Here is an 18,712-nt window from a genome sequence, read left to right as displayed (position 1 = left end):
AAATGTATTTTGACAATATAAAAGTCAACTGTGTTTTTCAGCAAGCAATGACCCTCGCCTTTTTCTTACAACCACATCGAGAAACTATTGACTATTGAAAAAGACAGGACTTAAATCAAGCTTATAAAATATTTATACTCAGTCCCAGTTGTTATTTTCCATGAGCTTTAACAATTAAAGTAGGTGATGTGAAAGATACTGCTACAAATGCAAGTGGAGGATAAGTATTGGGAGACTTTTTCTTTTACAGAGATAAAGAGAGATTTCATTCTGTAAGAACAAATGCTAAAAATATGGAGACTAATGATGAGGCTTTCAGAATGAATTATGCAGATATTTGCATTTCTTTGTGGCAAAGAGCTACTCCTTTTTTTAAAAAAAAAAGGCTCCCATTTAGTTATCTTGAAAAATGACAAATATAGAGAAAACAACAAAACTGTGCTTACTGGGTTTAGGGAGTACTTTCAATGACATTGCCATTTTTCCAGTAATCTCTATCTATTGCAAGTAACCATCTATTAGGTTTGAAATAAAATACCGCCCCTTAACATTTGTGTCTCACATGCAAAGAAGCATACAGCATTAACCTTCATTTAGATTAGTGATGCCTCAGTGAAAAGCAGAAGTATGTGTATTATTCCGCACCTCCATTATGTGGCTTGACAAAATAACCACAGCACATTAATTACTTATTCGTTATTAGTTCTGCCTCTTTATTCTAAAACAATCTTAGTACTAGATCATCAGTCAATCAATCAATCAACAAACATTGGCTAAGCAAGGACTATAATACATGCACAATGCTAAGGGCTGGGGGTACAAAGAAAAAAAAAAACCTCTTGATTTCAAGGAGCTGACACACCCAATCCTTAACTGTTTACCTTGGTTACAGGAGACTTATTACCAAGTAGGAATAATTAGTTTCATGCTTATAATGTTAAATCAAAATATATTGGGACTTCGAGGGCCAAGATAATGGAGTGAGGAAGGAACTTTCTGAAGGCCTCCCACATTCCCCCCAAACAACTTGAAAACTGCCTCAGAATTCATCTAGGGCAGGGAAGTAGATTACCAGAAGGGCAGGAAAGTTCTGTCTCAATGGGGTGGAAGGGGAGCAAGATTTCAGAGCAGCAGCAGCCAGCTTCACAGCAGGGGGCCTGTAGCAAGGCTCACAACCTGGGGCAGTCCACCAAGGAGCCCTCACTCTCCTGCAAACCAGCATTCCCAAGGCAAATGAACAGATCCAGCAGCATAGCAAGGCCCAACCCCAGCAACACCATCACAAACCATCAGCAAGGCCCTGACCCCATTGCTGACCAATAGTGTGACCCTGTGGCCTGTCAATTGCAAGGTCATGTTTCTATAGAAACACAGCAGCAAAGTTGCACACCTGGGGCCAACCAGCAATGAGATCTCTCCTCCAGGACCGGCCAGCAGAAAAATTTTGTTTCCACAGCAACTCAGCAACAAGATCCCACACCTGAGGCAGACCAGCAGAAAACCTCACACTCAGGAAGGGGCCAATAGGAAGGCTCCATCCACAGCACAAGCCAGAAGGGAAGCTTACTCTTCAGTGAAAGCAAACGGCTAGGGTCTGAAGCCCAGGAAAAGAGAGTTACTACTCAGAGCCCCAGCACAAAAAGTTTGAGAAAGTGCAGGACCAGAGCCTAACTCACGTAAAAATATCAGGTCATGAAAGACCGAAAAAATGAGAAAAAACAACAAACAAAAAAAACCCCAAAAACAACAGAACTTGACTATGGTGAGTTATTATAGTGACAGACTGCATCAAAGCACAAAGTTAGAAGAAAACAAAAGAATCAATGTGAAGACTCAAAGAAAAATATAATTTGCCCTCAGGCCCAAAAAGAATTCCTGGAAGAGTTTTAAAAGGATTTTAAAAAGAAAGTTAGAGAAGTAGAAGAAAAAATGGGGAAAATTGAGAGTACTGTAAGAGAAGCATGGGAAAAGAGTCAATAGCATGGAAAAAAGATATACAGAAATTTATCAAAGAAAATAAATACCTATAAAATAGAACTGGCCAAATGGAAAAGGAAGTCCAAAAGCTCACTGAAGGAAATGCATCCTTAAAAATTAGAGTGGAGCAAATGGAAGCTAGTGACTTTACGTGAAATTAAGAAATTGTAAAACAAAACCAAAAGAATGAGAAAATAGGAAACAATGTAAAATATCTCACTGGAAAAACAACTGACCTGGAAAATATATCTAGGAGAGACAATTTAAAAATTATTGCACTATCTGAAAGCCATGATCAAAAAAAGAGCCTAGAAATCATCTTTCAAGGAATTGTCAAGGAAACTGTCCTGAACTGCACTGAACCAGAGGGCAAAATATAAATTGAAAGAATCCACTGATCACCTTCTGAAAGACGTCCCCAAAGGAAAACTCCTAGGAATATTGTAGCCAAATTCCAGAGTTCCCAGGTAAAGGAGAAGATATCACAAGCAGCCAGAAAGAAACAATTGTGGGAATTGATTGTATTGTGGAAATACAATCAGGATAACACAAGATTTAGCAGCTTATACATTAAGGGACTGAGGGGCTTGGAATATAATAATCCATAAGGCAAAGGAGATAGGATTACAACCAAGAATCACCTACCCAGCAAAACTGAGCATAATCCTCCTTGGGAAAAAAACAGAAATTCAGTGAAATAGACTACATTCAAGCATTCTTGATGAAAAGACCAGAACTGAATAGAAAATTTGACTTTCAGATACAAGACTCAAGAAAAACATGAAGAGCCAAACAGGAAAGAGAAATCATAAGAGACTCATTAAGGTTGAACTGTTTACATTCTGCATGGAAAGATGATATTTGTAACTCATGAGTCCTTTGTCAGTATTAGAGTATTTGAAAGGAAAAAAATATATGTATGTATACAAATAGATGATAGATGGATAGATAGATAGATAGATAGATAGATAGATAGATAGATAGATAGATAGATAGATAGATAGATGCAGGGCACAAGGTGAGTTGAAGATGAAGGGCTGATATCTGGAGAATAAAATTAATGCGTGAGAGAGGATTATATGGAAAGAAGGAGAAAGGGAGAAGTAGAATGGGGTAAATTATCTCACATAAAATGACAAGAAAAGGCTTTTGTAGTGGAAGGGAAATGGGGGAAGGTGAGAGGGAATGAGTGAATCTTATTCTCATCAGATTTGGCTTAAGGAGAGAATAACATACCCACTCAATGGGGTATGGAAATCTATCCTGCCCTACAGGAAAATTGAAGGGGAAGGGGTTAAGAGAAGTGGGGTAGAGATAGAAGGGAGAGGAAATAAAGGGAAGGGGTATTCAGAATCCATGCCATCTTGGGGTGGAAGAAGGATGAGATGTGGAGAAAATTTATAACTCAAAATCTTGTGGAAGTGAATGTTGAAAACTAAAAATAAATAAAATAATTTAAAAAAGTCATCCCTCAGTTGATAAGTTGTCAGAACAGTTGTCAGAAGAAGAAATCAAAGCTACCAATAGTCAGATGGAAAAATGCACCAAAACACTATTCATTACAGAAATGCAACTGAAAACAACTATAAGATACCAACTGTCATCTCTCAGATTGGGTAACATTATAGAAGAAGAAATTACAAATGTTTGGGACACTAATAAAAGAGATTGGTGGAGTTGTGAACTAGTACAACCATCCTAGAAAATAATGTGGAGCTCTGCTGAAAGAGCTATAATCTTTTTATATCCTTTAAACCAGCAATATCAATACTAGGTCTATATCCTCAAGAGATTAAAGAAAAGGGGAAAAGAAACATTGTAAGACCCTTAGGTTTTTGTCCTTTTCTCTTGCAAAAATTTTGTTTACATACTATTTTAATATTTTTATTAAAAAAAAAATCCCATTCCTCTAAGTTGGAAAGGAGTTACTGGCTGACCTGCGATAGTGGAGGGAATATGCATACCAGGAATTTCTTACCACAATGACATGCTGGGTCTGTTCTACTAACCTCCCAATCTTCAATTACCCCCCACTCCCAAGTGATGAGTATTACCCTAAGTCTCTGTTTGATTATTGATCAGATGGGATTCATAACAGTCCCTAACTCAGAGTTTGTATGTCTCAAATGAGACAATAAACATGTAAAACATTTTCAAAACTTTTAAAATACTCTGTAAATATCAGTTGCTGCAGTTATGAATATTGTTGCTACTAAAACTTATTGTTCAGTTTAGCTGAGGACCCATTTATCTTTTGGAGGTCTGTGACATAATATTATCATCCAGACTGAAGTGTTTAAATATTTGTACACAGTGGCAAAGGAAGTTAGTGACGAAACCCAAGAGAATTATGTTTTTCACTTTCAACCTTCTTTTAGTGGTACAGCATCCTACTAAATAAAAGTGATTTACACAAAATATTTATAACAATATTAAAAAAATCACTAATGTATCTAAAGTTTACTTTTTTCTTTAGATGAAAAAAATTAATTAGGATTGTAGTTTTAATCCAATTGTTCATAGTACTAAGGGAAAAAAAATGTTGAAAGACTATGGTCTAAGACAGCACTTGTGCCATGCTAATAAGGATCTCCCTATAGCTTGACTTGCATCTTTAGTCACGAGCCTTTGGAATCAATTAATAATTCTATCCTCTATTCAATATAATGTACCCACACACTTCTCTCAATACTGGAAGAATAGGACTTTGAGCTCTAGAAGGGAACACAGGAATGATTTCACCAACCACAGCAATTTGCAAACAAAGACACTGCTAACTCACAGAGGTTAAATGATCAGTACAAATTAGATAGTAAATAAAGGCAGCTAGTGTTGTTATGTCTATAATGTCGGACCTGGAGTAAGACAAAAAGATGCTACAATGCAGCCTCAGACACTTGATAGCAATATGACTGGGGGTAATACAATTGTTCTATTAACATTATCTATCAGTTTATCCATCAATCCATTTATATACTTAATACTATCATTGTTATTATTAAACATGTCCAAAACTGAACACATTATCTTCCCCCTGAACCTTCCTTCTTTTTTCTCTAATACTGTAGAGGAGAATACTATCTTCCCAGTCCCTTAGTCTTGCAATCTAGAAGGTTTATTTTATTCCTCACTTTTACCCCTCATATTCAGTCTTGCCAAGGCCTGTCAATCTCACCTTGCCAGCAGCTCTCCTATACACCCTCTTTTCTCTTCTGACATTGCCACCTCTTTAGTACAGGTCCTTATCACCTCAAGCCTGCATTAGTTAATACTTGCTGGTGGATCTTCCTGCCTCAAAACTCTCCTTACTCCAACCCATCTGCCATTCAGCTACCAATGTGACTATTCTAAACTATTCCATTCTCTTATTCAGTAGACCTCAGTGGCTCCCTATTGACTCCAGGGCTAATTGTAAAACATTCTGTTTATCTTTCAAAGCTCCTAATAACTTAACCCCTTCCTGTTTTACCTGTCTTTTTATACCCTATTCCCTTCCATCTAAGTCCTTGATCAAGTGGCACTGGCTTTCTGGCTGTTCCATGAATAAGACAGTCCATTTCTTTTCTCTGGATATTTTCTCTGGCTATCTTTCATGCCTGGAAATCTCTTCCTTCTCAAATCTCCTGACTAAGCTCGCTGACTTCCTTCAAATCCCAACTAAAATTCCATCTTTTACAGGAAGCCTTTCCCAACTTCTCTTATTTCTAATGCTTGTCTCTATTAATTATTTCCTATTTATCATATATGTATATACATACATATATAGGTATATATATGTATGTGTGTGTATACACACATATATATATACATATATATGTGTATATATATGTATATATATATATATATATATATATGTGTATACACACATATATATCTATATCTTGCTTCGTATAAATTTATTGGCACGTTTTCTCTCCCATTAGATTTTAAGCTCCTCAAGGAAGAAAGACATTCTTTTTTCTCTTTTTGTATCCCCAGATTTGGCACAGTGCATTGCTTAATATTTATTAATATTTAATAAATATTTAATCATTGATTAATTGTTACTATTACTACTTATCATAATAGCTAGGATTCATATAGTTCTTTATGGCTTGGAAATATTATTTCATTTGATTCTTACAATAACCCTGGGAGGTAGGTCCTATTATTATTCCATTTTATAGATTAGGAATCTTAGTAAGAGTGACTTACTAAGTGACTTACTAAGGATCACACAGCTAGTAAGTGTTTGAGAATAAATTTGAATACAAGTTTTCTTGATTCCAGGTCCCATGCTCTAACCACTGTACCACTTAGCTGACTCTACTTGGCCTCTCTCTGATTCAGTTTCCTCATATATAAAATGTGGATAATAATAGCACCTGCCTCCCATGTTTAATATGAAGGCACAAAGGAGATAACATTTATAAACTACTTTACAAATCTTAAAGTGATACAAATACAATTATTAGGTAATAACAGTAGTAATAGTAGCATGTTTGACTGTAATATGCTAAAACTTTTTTCAAATGTCTTACTGAATTCCAGGAACACCATCTATATCATGTTTCCCCTTAACTATAAGTTTAGTAATACTGTCAAGAAAGGAAATGCAGTTTTAGTAATCCTGTTTCAGAAAGTCATTACCTTGGAGCAGCTAAGTGGCACAGTGGATAGAGCACCAGCCTTGGAGTTAGGCCTCAGACATATAACACTCACTAGTTGTGTGACTCTGGGCAAGTCACTTAAACCCAACTGCCTCACACACACACAAAAAAAAATCATTACCTTTCTAAAGTACTTAAATCAGTTATGTGTGTGTGTGTGTGTGTGTGTGTGTATGTGTGAATTTATTTATTTGCATGTTTTATCGCCCATAAGATTGTAAGCTCCTCAAGGAGTAGGGACTGTCTTTTTTCTCTTTTTGCATCCCCAGAGTTAGCACAGTGTATGGCACATAGTTCTAAGAACTTAAAGTACTTAAAACTAGCTCTTTAATTAGGAAACAGCTAGGTCGTTCAGTGGCTAGAATGGTGGGCTTAGAGGCAGGAAGACTTGAATCATTTAAACTCTATTTGTTTTAATCCAATGGAGGAGCAAATGACAATCCACTCCAGTGTCTTTGCCAGGATAATCCCATGGACATTATGGTACATGTGGTTGCAAGAAGTTTGACATGACTCAATGATTCAACAACAAAAACAGCTCTCTAGTATTTTTTTTTTTTTTGGAATTTTTTGGAGTCAATGTTAATATGACAGGTCCAAGGTTTTAGGAATTCACTCCTCCTCATTTTTTTTTTTTGTAAATTGGGACAATTGTTGTTTATCCTCAGCATCATAACATTTCTCACATCATCTCACACTTACATCATTAACATTACATGTGGAATCAGATTATTTTTTTACCCTATGGGACTTAATTTGTTATATAGGAGAAGAAAGATGAATAGTGTGACATGCACCTCAATTTTTTTGGAAAGTGAATATTAAAGGTTTAGAGGAAAGATCAGTAACATACACAAAGTAACTATCCAGGGAAATGTCAGCCCAGAAGACATCAGGAAATCTTATAAAGGAATTGTGAAGATGCAGAAGTAAACCATTCCAGTAAGGAGGAAAAATGAGGATTGTCCAAAGAAACTAGTATGCCTTTGGTTGTCGAAATAGACTTTTTTAAAAAATGTACACAAGATTGAACAAGAGCAAGTAATAGGATGAATATTTAAAAAGAAAAAGGTCACAGTAACATAAGAATTATATTATTGCTAAATCTCAGAATACACTGAAACTGAGAACCCAGCCTGACATTTTTTTTTCAATTTTCAAAGAAAGTAGGTGATTCAAGAAAGGGATTATATTAATAAGCCATTTAATTCAAGCCCTCTCTCTTCTTTGTCCCAAATTTTTTGACATTATTTACTCCTGTTTTTTGTTTCTCCTTTACTCTGGTTTCTGATAATGAAATGATCATTCTTACCAAACACAAGCCCTCTGTAGGTATTTTTCATCCCAACTTGCCCTCTCTTCTGCAACACATTGCAACCTCAATCATTCCCCCCACCATTAAATCTTCCCTTTTTTTTTTTTTGGTTAGTCAGTGGGGTTAAGTGACTTGCCCAAGGTCACACAGCTAGTAAGTGTTATGTGTCTGAGGCCAGATTTGAACTCAGGTCCTCCTGCCTTCAGGAACGGTACTCTATCCACTGTGCCACCTAGCTGCCCCAAAATATCTTTTTTAAGCAATTGGGGTTAAGTGACTTGCCCAGGGTCACACAGCTAATAAGTGTTAAGTGTTTGATCTGAGGCCAGATTTAGACTCAGGTCCTCCTGACTTCATGGCCGGTGCTCTATCTATTGTGCCACCCAGCTGCCCCCACCATTAAATCTTTATTCTCTTCTTGTGTATTAGTTCTTTGCCTGCTGCCCATAAAACAAAGCTCTTATCACAAATATGCATAATCAAGCAAAATACATTCCTACATTGGTCATAATCATTTTAGTCTTTATCTAGGTCCATTGCCCCACCAGTGATCTGGAATCATTGTTAATTATTGCATTAATGAGTCTTTAAGACAGTCAATTTTTTCCCCCAAAATATTTTTATTGGATAAATGACTCTTTTTTTTCTGCACGCTTTACTCTTTATCACTTCAGTCAAGTCTTCTCAACTTCCTCTAAAACTGATCCTTTTGTTATTTCTTATTACATAGCTATATTTGCATTTGAACCCTTCTTTCTTCACAGGATATTTTGCATGCATCCTTCCAAATCTGTTATTTTGTAGCATATTGTGTTATAATTTATTTGTGTCTACATTCTACTTCAATGATAGATTATAAGAGCTACTAAGGCTGACACTCTTGTTTAAACTTCACATTTTCTCAAATGCCTATGCCTCACTCAATGAGATTTTCTTCGTAAGTATTTAAATGTAGGTAGAAGTGAAAATGTGCAATTAATAGAGAAATTCAAAGCTGCTCTTAATAGACAGATTTCAGTTACGTATAAAGAGGCCAGATAAACCAGGCCAAAGTGCAAATTAAAGAAATTCACTGAAACTTTTGTTCCCAATAAATCCATGTGACCTAACTAGAGATACAATCATTACAGTGATCTATTGTAAGTCAGATATATCATTGATTGTCAAATAATTCTGACCTGTCTGTGGGGCAATCATCTTCCATAGTATTTTGTACTATTTTTAAATATAGGTATCAAGTAAGAATAGATATGCATGTTCCTTCAGTTTTTGCCCTTGGGAAATCCTAGGTAAACTTAAAATAGATATTAAAATACACATGAAATAAGAGGGTGGGTAAAATGTATGAGGCAATATATTGAAGAAGCATGCTAAAAAAAATCAAATGTTAGAAGCTATTGGGTAAGGTTGGTAAGTATGCAGTAGGGATTTGGTCAAATAGAAAATTTTCTACCAAGGGGACTTTTCTCCAAAATGCATGTAGAATGTAATTTTGAAAAAAAAAAATTATTGAAGTTAGATGAAATTGAGCTGAATGACAGGAAACAAGTAAAGTGGCATCTGATGAATATGGAAAAAAAATTGTCACATTATTCCAAAGGTATAAAAGGCAAAAAGTATATATATTTCATTGCACTGGTCCCTTGAGAGCATATGCTTAGATTAATATTTCATAACTGAGTAGGCACAGAGTGGGGCACTGATTCAGCAGTTTGGCTTAAGGTGAAGTTGACCAAGAAGGAATATTGAAAATATGAGGGAAAATAATTCTTTTTAACACTTCATTATTTGCCAAAATTATTCACTTTACTATTTGCTAAAATTTGTTCAAAAAAGACAGAAGTTTATAGATTCTGCTAAATATTTTCATACTCTCAGTGATAATAGATCTAATACAATTAGAGCAAGTGTAATTCACAAATTCAAAGTAACATTCTCTATTTTAAGAGGAAATCAATGGTTAGTTGATATCAATAGTTAAATAGTTGCAAATAGTTTGAAATCAATAGTTAGTTAATTACAAGGCAAGCAAATAACTGTGCTATCCTGCCATCCCTTTCCCCATCTTTGATAACAAGATATTTTATCAATTAAAAAAACAGTGCAAAAGAGATAATCAAATAGCAAAATAATCTCATGTCATATACAATAGTGAGCAAATCTCTTATACCTCATTTTGTCTTTTTTCAAAATTTCATTTTGTGGTGAACAGGCAGTTTTCAGATGAAGAAGTTAAAGCTATCTAATATGAAAAAAAAACACTCTAAATCACTATTGATAAGAGAAATGCAAGTCAAAACAACTCTGAGATCCCACATTACACCTGTCAGATTGACTAACATGAAACAGGAAAATAATAAGTGCTGGAGAAGATGTAGTAAAATTAGAACTCTAATGCATTGTTGGTGGAGTTGTGAACTGACTCAACCATTCTGGGGAGCAATTTGGAATTATACACAAAGGACTATAAAACTGTGCATACTCTTTGACCCAGCAAAAGCACTTTTAGGTCTGTATCCTAAAAAAGTCACAAAAACAGATATGGACCCACATGTAAAAAATAATATTTATAGTAGCTCTTTTTGTGATGGCAAAGAATTTGAAATTGAGTGGATACCCATCAGTTGGGGAATGGCTGAACAAGTTGTGGTATGTGGGTATAATGAAATACTATTGTGCTATAAGAAACAATGAGCAGGGAGATGTCAGAAAAACCTCTAAAGATTTAGATGAACTGATGCTAAGTGAAATGAGGAGACCCAGGAGAACAAAATAATACACACATCGTGTAAGGACTATCTTTGATAGACTTATCTCTCAGAAATGCAAAGATCTAAGACAACTCCAAAAGACTCACAATAGAAAATGCTGTCCACATCCAGAAAAAGATCTATCTGAATGCAGAACGAAGCATGTTATTTGCTCTCTTTTTTATGTTCTTCTTTTTCAGGTTTTTCCCATTGTTTATAATTCTTTACAACATGACTAACATGAAAATAGGTTTAATATGAATGTATATGTTGATCCTTTGTTAATTTACGTGGCATCTTGGGGGTGGAGGAGAGTGATGGGGAGAAAATTTGGAATTCAAAATCTGATGGAAGTGAAAGTTGATAACTAAAAATAAATAAATACATGCATTTTTAAAGTTCATTTGGCATTTTTAAAAAAGGAATGGTAGTGTATTTCAATGGAAATTGTTGAATTTGGAGTCAGAGTGTCGAGGTTTGCATCTTGCCTCTGCCAATAGCGTCTATTGGATTTGCAACAAAGCATTTTTCCTCCTGGAGCATAAGCTTCCAGAGTAATATGTAACTTTGCCTCAGGATTATGAAGCAGACTTATAAAATAAGGTCCTAATCACAGTAACTTTACACTTGAAATAGTAGCTATGACATAGTTTGTGCTTATAACCCCAGTTGTAGAACAGAAATCTAATAATGGGAAAGGATTTGAGTTCTCACTCTTACACTAGGAAAAATCCTTCTCTCCCTTATAGCTCCAGTTGTGCCCTTTTGTCACAAAGGAACAGGCAGAAACATAATAACTGAACACTATTAAATCCAACAAATGCCTTTTTTATTCAAATAACTTAAGAAAAACACAAGAAGAAATAAAGCTGGTGCATGGTGAAGCCTGAATTGTTTTGTTTTGTTTTGTTTTGTTTTCCACTTAGCTCTTGATATTGAGTAAGGAATGAGATGAAATTCACAGTCAAATGTAACTCTCAGCTTGTCCATTTAGGTACAGGTCACCTTGCATGTTCAGACAGAAGGAACTACAGATGTGACATATATTACCTGCCATTCCTTTCATGCTGCTGCCCTATGAAAACTGCCAACTCTCCCTTCTCTCCTCATTCTCCTCAAGAGGCCTGCAACACTCCTGTAATAGTTCAAGGAAAAAAACAAATAAACAAACAAACAAACAAAAATCTACCCCTGAAACAGAGATGATCTCTCAATTTTATTTCTTCTCAACCTGGAAAGAACTACAAATCAGGGGAAGGAGGTGATTCTGGCTATCTGATCCTTTAAGAAATATTGTTATGAAATTAGAGTGTTAGACTAGTCAGCTTCTGTAGCCTCATGCAGCTCTGAACCTATAATTCTATAATGTTTGATTCTCTGTTTATATCTATAATTTAAAGTTAGGAATTTCATTTTTGTGATTTCTCTCCAATTACATCCTGATTTTTTCAGCACAATATTAGTATTCAAGCTCTCTAAGTTAAAACAATTCCTTAAGTATTTCATTCCACTGTTACTGAAATTTGTATTATGTGTGCATTCAGTGTATGCAATAATTTGAACTCCTTTTAACTAATAATTATTTAAAAAAGTAACTGCCTTCATTGATAACATTATTTATTAGAAATTGATACAATCAGCAATTGTTCTAAGAGTACAATTTCAGCATGTACTGGAAACTTGTGTTAATCAATGCTATTGAATAAAAAGACACATACTTGACAAGAGACAATGTAGATTACTCATCTTTTTTTCTTTCTCTTTTAATAAATCACAATTATATATTTTTTAAAAGTTTTCCCATCAAAAAGTATAACTTTAATAACTAACTAGATAAATAAACTTTAGTGTATGTATATACATATGTACATATAGATACATTGCTTAATAACCAATACATTAAAAAGTACTCCAGATTCTTCTAGAGAAGTTGGTACCTGATTAAATTAATATTTCACTGATGATTCATTTGGTTTTTTGTAGCAAAAATCCACAATTAGAAATAAACACACACACACACACACGCACATATATATATATATATATATATATATATATATATATATATATATGTGTGTGCCTGTGTGTGTGTGTGTGTATATATATATATATATATATATATATATATATATTTATGATGACCTAATATGGATTTCAGTCAAACTCATCAGCCTGAAAACAAATTTAGCAGCTGAATTTTTTTGTTTGTTTGTTTTACTAGCTCTTCTGACACACACTGTTGCAGTGAGTGGATCAAGCATAGAAAGCACTTGCCTAGGGAAGCTGAATTTCAATATCATCCATTGCATCTCGAGTCTTATTACTTTTTTTTAACCTTTCAAACTCTATTTTTATTTAGGTCTAGTAAAGATTCTTTTAGACCAGAAGTAGCTAAATATAGTCATTTAAACTGTTGTTACTAAGCATTGATTTTAGTTTTTGTTTGTTTTGGCTATATACCTTGATTAAGGCTTATAAAAGCAGGATCATTCTAGTACTTGTTGCCTATCCCATGGTGATTTGTCACAGTAACAGATAAAGTAATTTAGTAGAAATAAATAGTCTCTTGAAAAATGAAATGTATGAAATGACAATGTTATCTATGTACATCTGGAATCTCATCAATTTGGCTGTTCTTTCCAATTATGAGCAGTGCAACCTATCCACAACAAATGATTGTGTAGGAATCTTGTCTATATACTAGAAAACAAAAACAAATAAAACAACTTCTTTTTGGGGATTCACCTAACATGTCTCTAGTCTTCTTTGATTTTTTTTCTTAATACCATAAGGACACCAAAGTAGGACCCCAGCTATCCACTTATCTTCCCCTGATCTTGATGTTTGATATCCCATCTTCTCTACCATATGTTTGGCCGATGACATCTTTTACTCTATTTTTTTTTAATTTAAAGTTCTTCATTGATTGAGGGACAGTAGGGAATCCTGCAAAAATGTCTTATCCTCATTAGGCACAAATCAATTTTTAACCTCTGGCCATTTGAGTATTGCTTTGGTTTCATATACACATATTTGACATGTTTAAGGCGTACTGTGCTTTCCCTTCTCTCTGTGTAAAGTGAAACCATGATCCTCATTTCATCTTGGATAGACAGGTGTCAACAACATAGATCCCATCACCAAATGGTAGCTCTCCTGTCATTCACAGCAGCACCCCTCCTTTCCTTCTTATATACTATCCTTTATACTAGATGTTATCTTTCTGTCTCTGTAGCAGCATCCATCACCACTACACCTAATACCTTTGGACAGTCCTCCAATCAGAATGTATGTAGGAAAACCTGAAGATTGAGGGGATAAGTTATCCAGATATTACCCAGTTCTCATCTCTTCATATCTCTCTCTCTCTCTCTCTCTCTCTCTCTCTCTCTCTCTCTCTCTCTCTCTCTCTCTCTCTCTCTCTCCCCCCATACATATATATATACATATATATACTAATGTTCCAATTTTCCTAATATTCTATCCCATACATGTATATATATTTATGAAAAGGATTATATAATAATGTACGCATATGTTTGTTAAATACATGCATATAAATATGCATTAACACGCATTATTATATAATATGTTTATGTTTTATACTTGCATGTTTGTTTGTGGACACATACATATATCCAACTGAGTAACACTCCAAGAAATAGGAGAGAAGAGCATACATCCCTCACAGTGCAGCTATGATCTGCCTTTCAATTTCCTAGCAAAGCACTGAGAAGCAACCAGGATCCAACCAAGTAGCAAACTGATAATGAAGACAACATGTTGTGTACTATAAGCAAGGAATTTAATCTGTCCATTGGCCATGCTAAATTCAGAAGTGAATACTGTAGGACAAAAGCATTGTAGTATCCTCATAAAACTTTAACTTGATTCTTTCTAGTGACTGAAAGCAACCAGTTGTGGGGGTATGTACTTTTCATTCTATATCTGCTCAATAAATATCCCTTTGCAAAATATAATTAATGTCAATTGATTAAATATTCCTAGAGTGCTTTATCTCATTGTAAACATTGGAGATGACACATCAAAATGAGGAATCGAGTTGTTTATATTACAAAAGAATCACACTTCAGGCTATCCCTAGAACTCTGAGAGGAAAATATATATGTTTGGCCGGGAAACATGTCCTTCTACTGTTCATGTGGGTAAGGAGAGCAAGTCAGGAATCTCTGTACATAAGCACATATGCATGTGCATATGTATTAGGAACGTTTTGTGTCTACCCTTCATATATAAATACATATATATACACAAACACATATGGTTATATATACATTTATATTATATGTATACATCCTTATCTATATCTTTCTATGTATCTATGTATTTATCTATCTAATTTTATCTATAAAAATAATAATAAATAAATAAAATGGGGCAGCGAGGTGGCACAGTAGATAGAGCACTGGCTCTAGAATCAGGAGGACCTGAGTTCAAATTCTGCCTCAGACACTTGACACTTACTAGCTGTGTGACTCTGGGCAAGTCACTTAATCCTATTGCCCAGCAAAAAAAAAAAATAGAATGAAATAATAATAATAATAATAATAATAATAATAATAATAATAATAATAATAATAATATCTATCTGTATGTCTGTCTGTCAGTGTGTCTATCAATATCTACATATTTAATTGAGCCAAGAAAGTTTGAAAATATCTTCATTTTTAAATTTTCATGTATTTCTGATTATATTAGTTCTATTTTCGCATTCAGAAAATCATAGAAATTAGGCTCTTAACTATATATTCCCTTTCATTTACTAAGTTATAAACACTGGCAGAATAAACTAAGTATTTTCTGGATGTCAAATTAATAATGTAAATGCACAGAGACATATAATAGTGAATACACACACTTGAATTGTCCTTAAGGACTAACTATAGAAAAGACTCTTTCACTTTATAGTAGAACCAAAATGGGAAGACTTGAACTACAACTGTTTACTGGCTCCATGAATAAATATATAAAATCTGTTTAGTATGCTGGCAATCAGCATATTTGTTGAGAATTGTCTGAGAGGCATTTATATGCTTTCCCTTCTCCTAAGGGACCCATAGAGACAGTACTTGCTATATTCAATAAAGCCAAGTACAAAACAATTAATTGATCAGATGGATAGTGTTTTTTGCTTGATTTAGGAGTTACAAGATGCACTCCCGTTCACTCTTCTCCCACATCCGCTTTTATTGTCTGCATCCTTCAGATTTTTTCAGCTTCAATTTCATTTGTTGATTTTATATGGTCATCAGACATTGCCACACTGTATTCATTTGAGCATGAGGTAGTATCCCACCATCTTTTTATCCTGATATGATTGCTTAGATCCAGGTTCATGAATAAAGATTTTATTGCTAGAGGCCTACGGAGCATATATGTGATTATTCTATTCGAAGATAATTGGGATAAGGCGGCTGGCAGTTAGCATGCAAACTACATCTAAAGCCAAGTTGATTTTTATCCAAATTGTTAAAATATTTATATAAAAAAATTTCCTCTTACCGGATTATGAAAAGAAAAAAGTGAAATTAAGATTACATTTTCTACTCTGTGTCTGCCTTTAAGGATAAGTAGGAAAAACAGCAAGAATTTTCCAACAATAATTTACTAAGTTCTTACTATGGGCAAAGTATTGAACTAAGCTCTGCAGGGGATAAAAGGATAACATAACACCTAATCCACATACTGAAGGGTCTCCCAATCTAATTAAAGAGATAAGGCTTTCAAAAGAATACTAAATAAAAATATAAGGCATTATGTCATTAAGCTTGGAATGTTACAGGAGAAAACAATGTTACATGCCATTGGAAGCCATAGGGATCAATGTACAATTGATACATAAAGTTAACAAAGTATTTTGGGATCATGCTGGACTGAAAGATGAATATGAATTAACAACACAGAAGGGGAGCCAATTGATAAATAGTCAAAGGATATGAACAGGCAGTTTTCAGATGAAGAAATTAAAGCCATCTATAGTCATATGAAAAAATGCTCTAAATCACTATTGATTAGAGAAATGCAAATCAAAATAACTCTGAGGTACCACATCACACATATCAGATTAGCTAACATGACAAAACAGGAAAATAATAAATGTTGGAGAAGATGTGGGAAAATTGGAACACTAATGCATTGTTTGGTGGAGCTGTGAATTGATCCAAACATTCTGGAGAGCAATTTAGAACTATGCACTACGGGGTATAAAAATGTGCATACTCTTTGACCCAGCAATAGCACTTCTAGGGCTGTATCTCAAAGAGATCATACAAATGGAAAAATGACCCACATGTACAAAAATATTTATAGCAGCTCTTTTTGTGGTGGCAAAGAATTGGAAATTGAGGGGGTGCCCATCAATTAGGCAATGGGCGAACAAGTTGTGGTATATGAATGTAATGGAGTACTATTGTGCTATAAGGAATGATGAGCAAGCAGATTTCACAAAAACCTGGAAAAACTTGTGTGGACTGATGCTGAGTTAAGTGAGCAGAACCAGGAGAACGTCGTACAGAGTTACAGCCATATTGTGTGATGAATAACTTTTATAGAGTCAGCTCTCCTCAGCAATGCAAGGATCTAAGACATCTCCAAAAGAATCATGATGGAAAATGTTATCCACATCCAGAGAAAGAACTATGGAGTTTGAATGAAGATCAAAGCATCCTATTTGCTCTTTTTATTTTTTTTCTTTTGTTTTGTTTTATTTCTTCTTTCTTCTGGCTCCTCCTATTGGTTCTAATTCTTCTTTACAACATGACTAATGCAAAAATATGCTCAGTAGGAATGTATATGTAGAGCCTATATCAGATTGCATGCCATCTTGGGGAGAGGGGGCAGGGAAGGAGAGGGAGAAAATTTAAAACTCAAAACCTTATGAAAGTGATTGTTGCAAACTAAAAATAAATTAATTAATTAAAAATTTTTAAAAAAGAAACATAGAAGGGATGCCAGATGCTGTGGCCCAAACTTAACCAATTCAAAAGAGGTAGTATTGGCACGAGTCTGAGAGCAGCAGTCTCATATCCAACCTAGAACTTTCACATCCTAACCAGCAACTTGGTTCGAGCTCAGATCTCCCCAAAAATTGCAACTACTGTCAAGGATTAGCTGATTGTAAATGTCCTAAAGGAAGACCAGGTTCCCCAAAACAAGATCACTGTTGTTGAGGTTGGTGCAGTTGGCATGCCATGTGCTATCAGTATCTTAATGAAGGATTCGACTGATGAACTTACCCTAGTTGATGTAATAGAAAACAAACTAAAGGGAGATATAATGAATCTCCAACATGGCAGCCTTTTCCTCAAGATACCAAGATTGTGGCAAAAACTACAGTGTAACTGCAAACTCAATGTTGGTTGTTGTTATGGCTGGGGCATGTCAACAGGAGGGAGAAAGTCGTCTTAATTTGGTCCAGTGCAATGTGAATATCTTTAAATTTATCATTCCCAATATTGTTAAATATAGCCCCAACTGCAAGCTGCTTATTGTTTCCAATCCACTGGATATTTTGACATTCATGGCTTGGAAGCTAAGTGGCTTTCCTAAGAAGCCTGTTATTGGAAGTGGTTGCAATTTAGATTCTGCCCATTTCCGCTACCTAATGGAAGAGAAACTTGGTGTCCATTCTTCAAATTGTCATGGATGGGTCCTTGGGGAACATGGAGACTCCAGTGTTCCTGTGTGGAGTGGTGTGAATGTCGATGGTGTCTCTCTGAAGAATCTATATCCTGCTTTGGCAACTAATTCTGATTCAGAGAATTGGAAAGAAGTTCATAAACAGGTGGTTGAAAGTGAACCTTGTGCTCTATCCACTGTGCTACCTACCTCTTCCACAACAAAACCAACTGCCTAAATAACCACCATAATAGCTCATATTTATATGACTTTCAAGATTTAGATATTGCTTTATACCTAAACCTGTTGGTTAAATGATGAAGTAATGTCATCCCTATTTTTTAAATGCTGAAAATGAAACTCAAAGAAATTAAATGACTTAC

General features: G+C 34.8%; 1 pseudogene; it reads left to right on the top strand.

Annotated features, from left to right (window-relative positions):
• Positions 1-1,098: 1,098 nt before the first annotated feature.
• On the top strand, positions 1,099-18,567 carry LOC110201704 (L-lactate dehydrogenase A chain pseudogene; annotated as a pseudogene).
• Positions 18,568-18,712: the final 145 nt, after the last annotated feature.

This window comes from Phascolarctos cinereus, unplaced genomic scaffold, assembly GCF_003287225.1.
Source record: "Phascolarctos cinereus isolate Bilbo 61053 unplaced genomic scaffold, phaCin_HiC Scaffold_726;HRSCAF=1367, whole genome shotgun sequence".
NCBI lineage: Eukaryota > Metazoa > Chordata > Mammalia > Diprotodontia > Phascolarctidae > Phascolarctos > Phascolarctos cinereus.
Note: the sequence above shows the minus strand (reverse complement) of the source record. Positions and strands in the feature narration are given on the sequence as shown.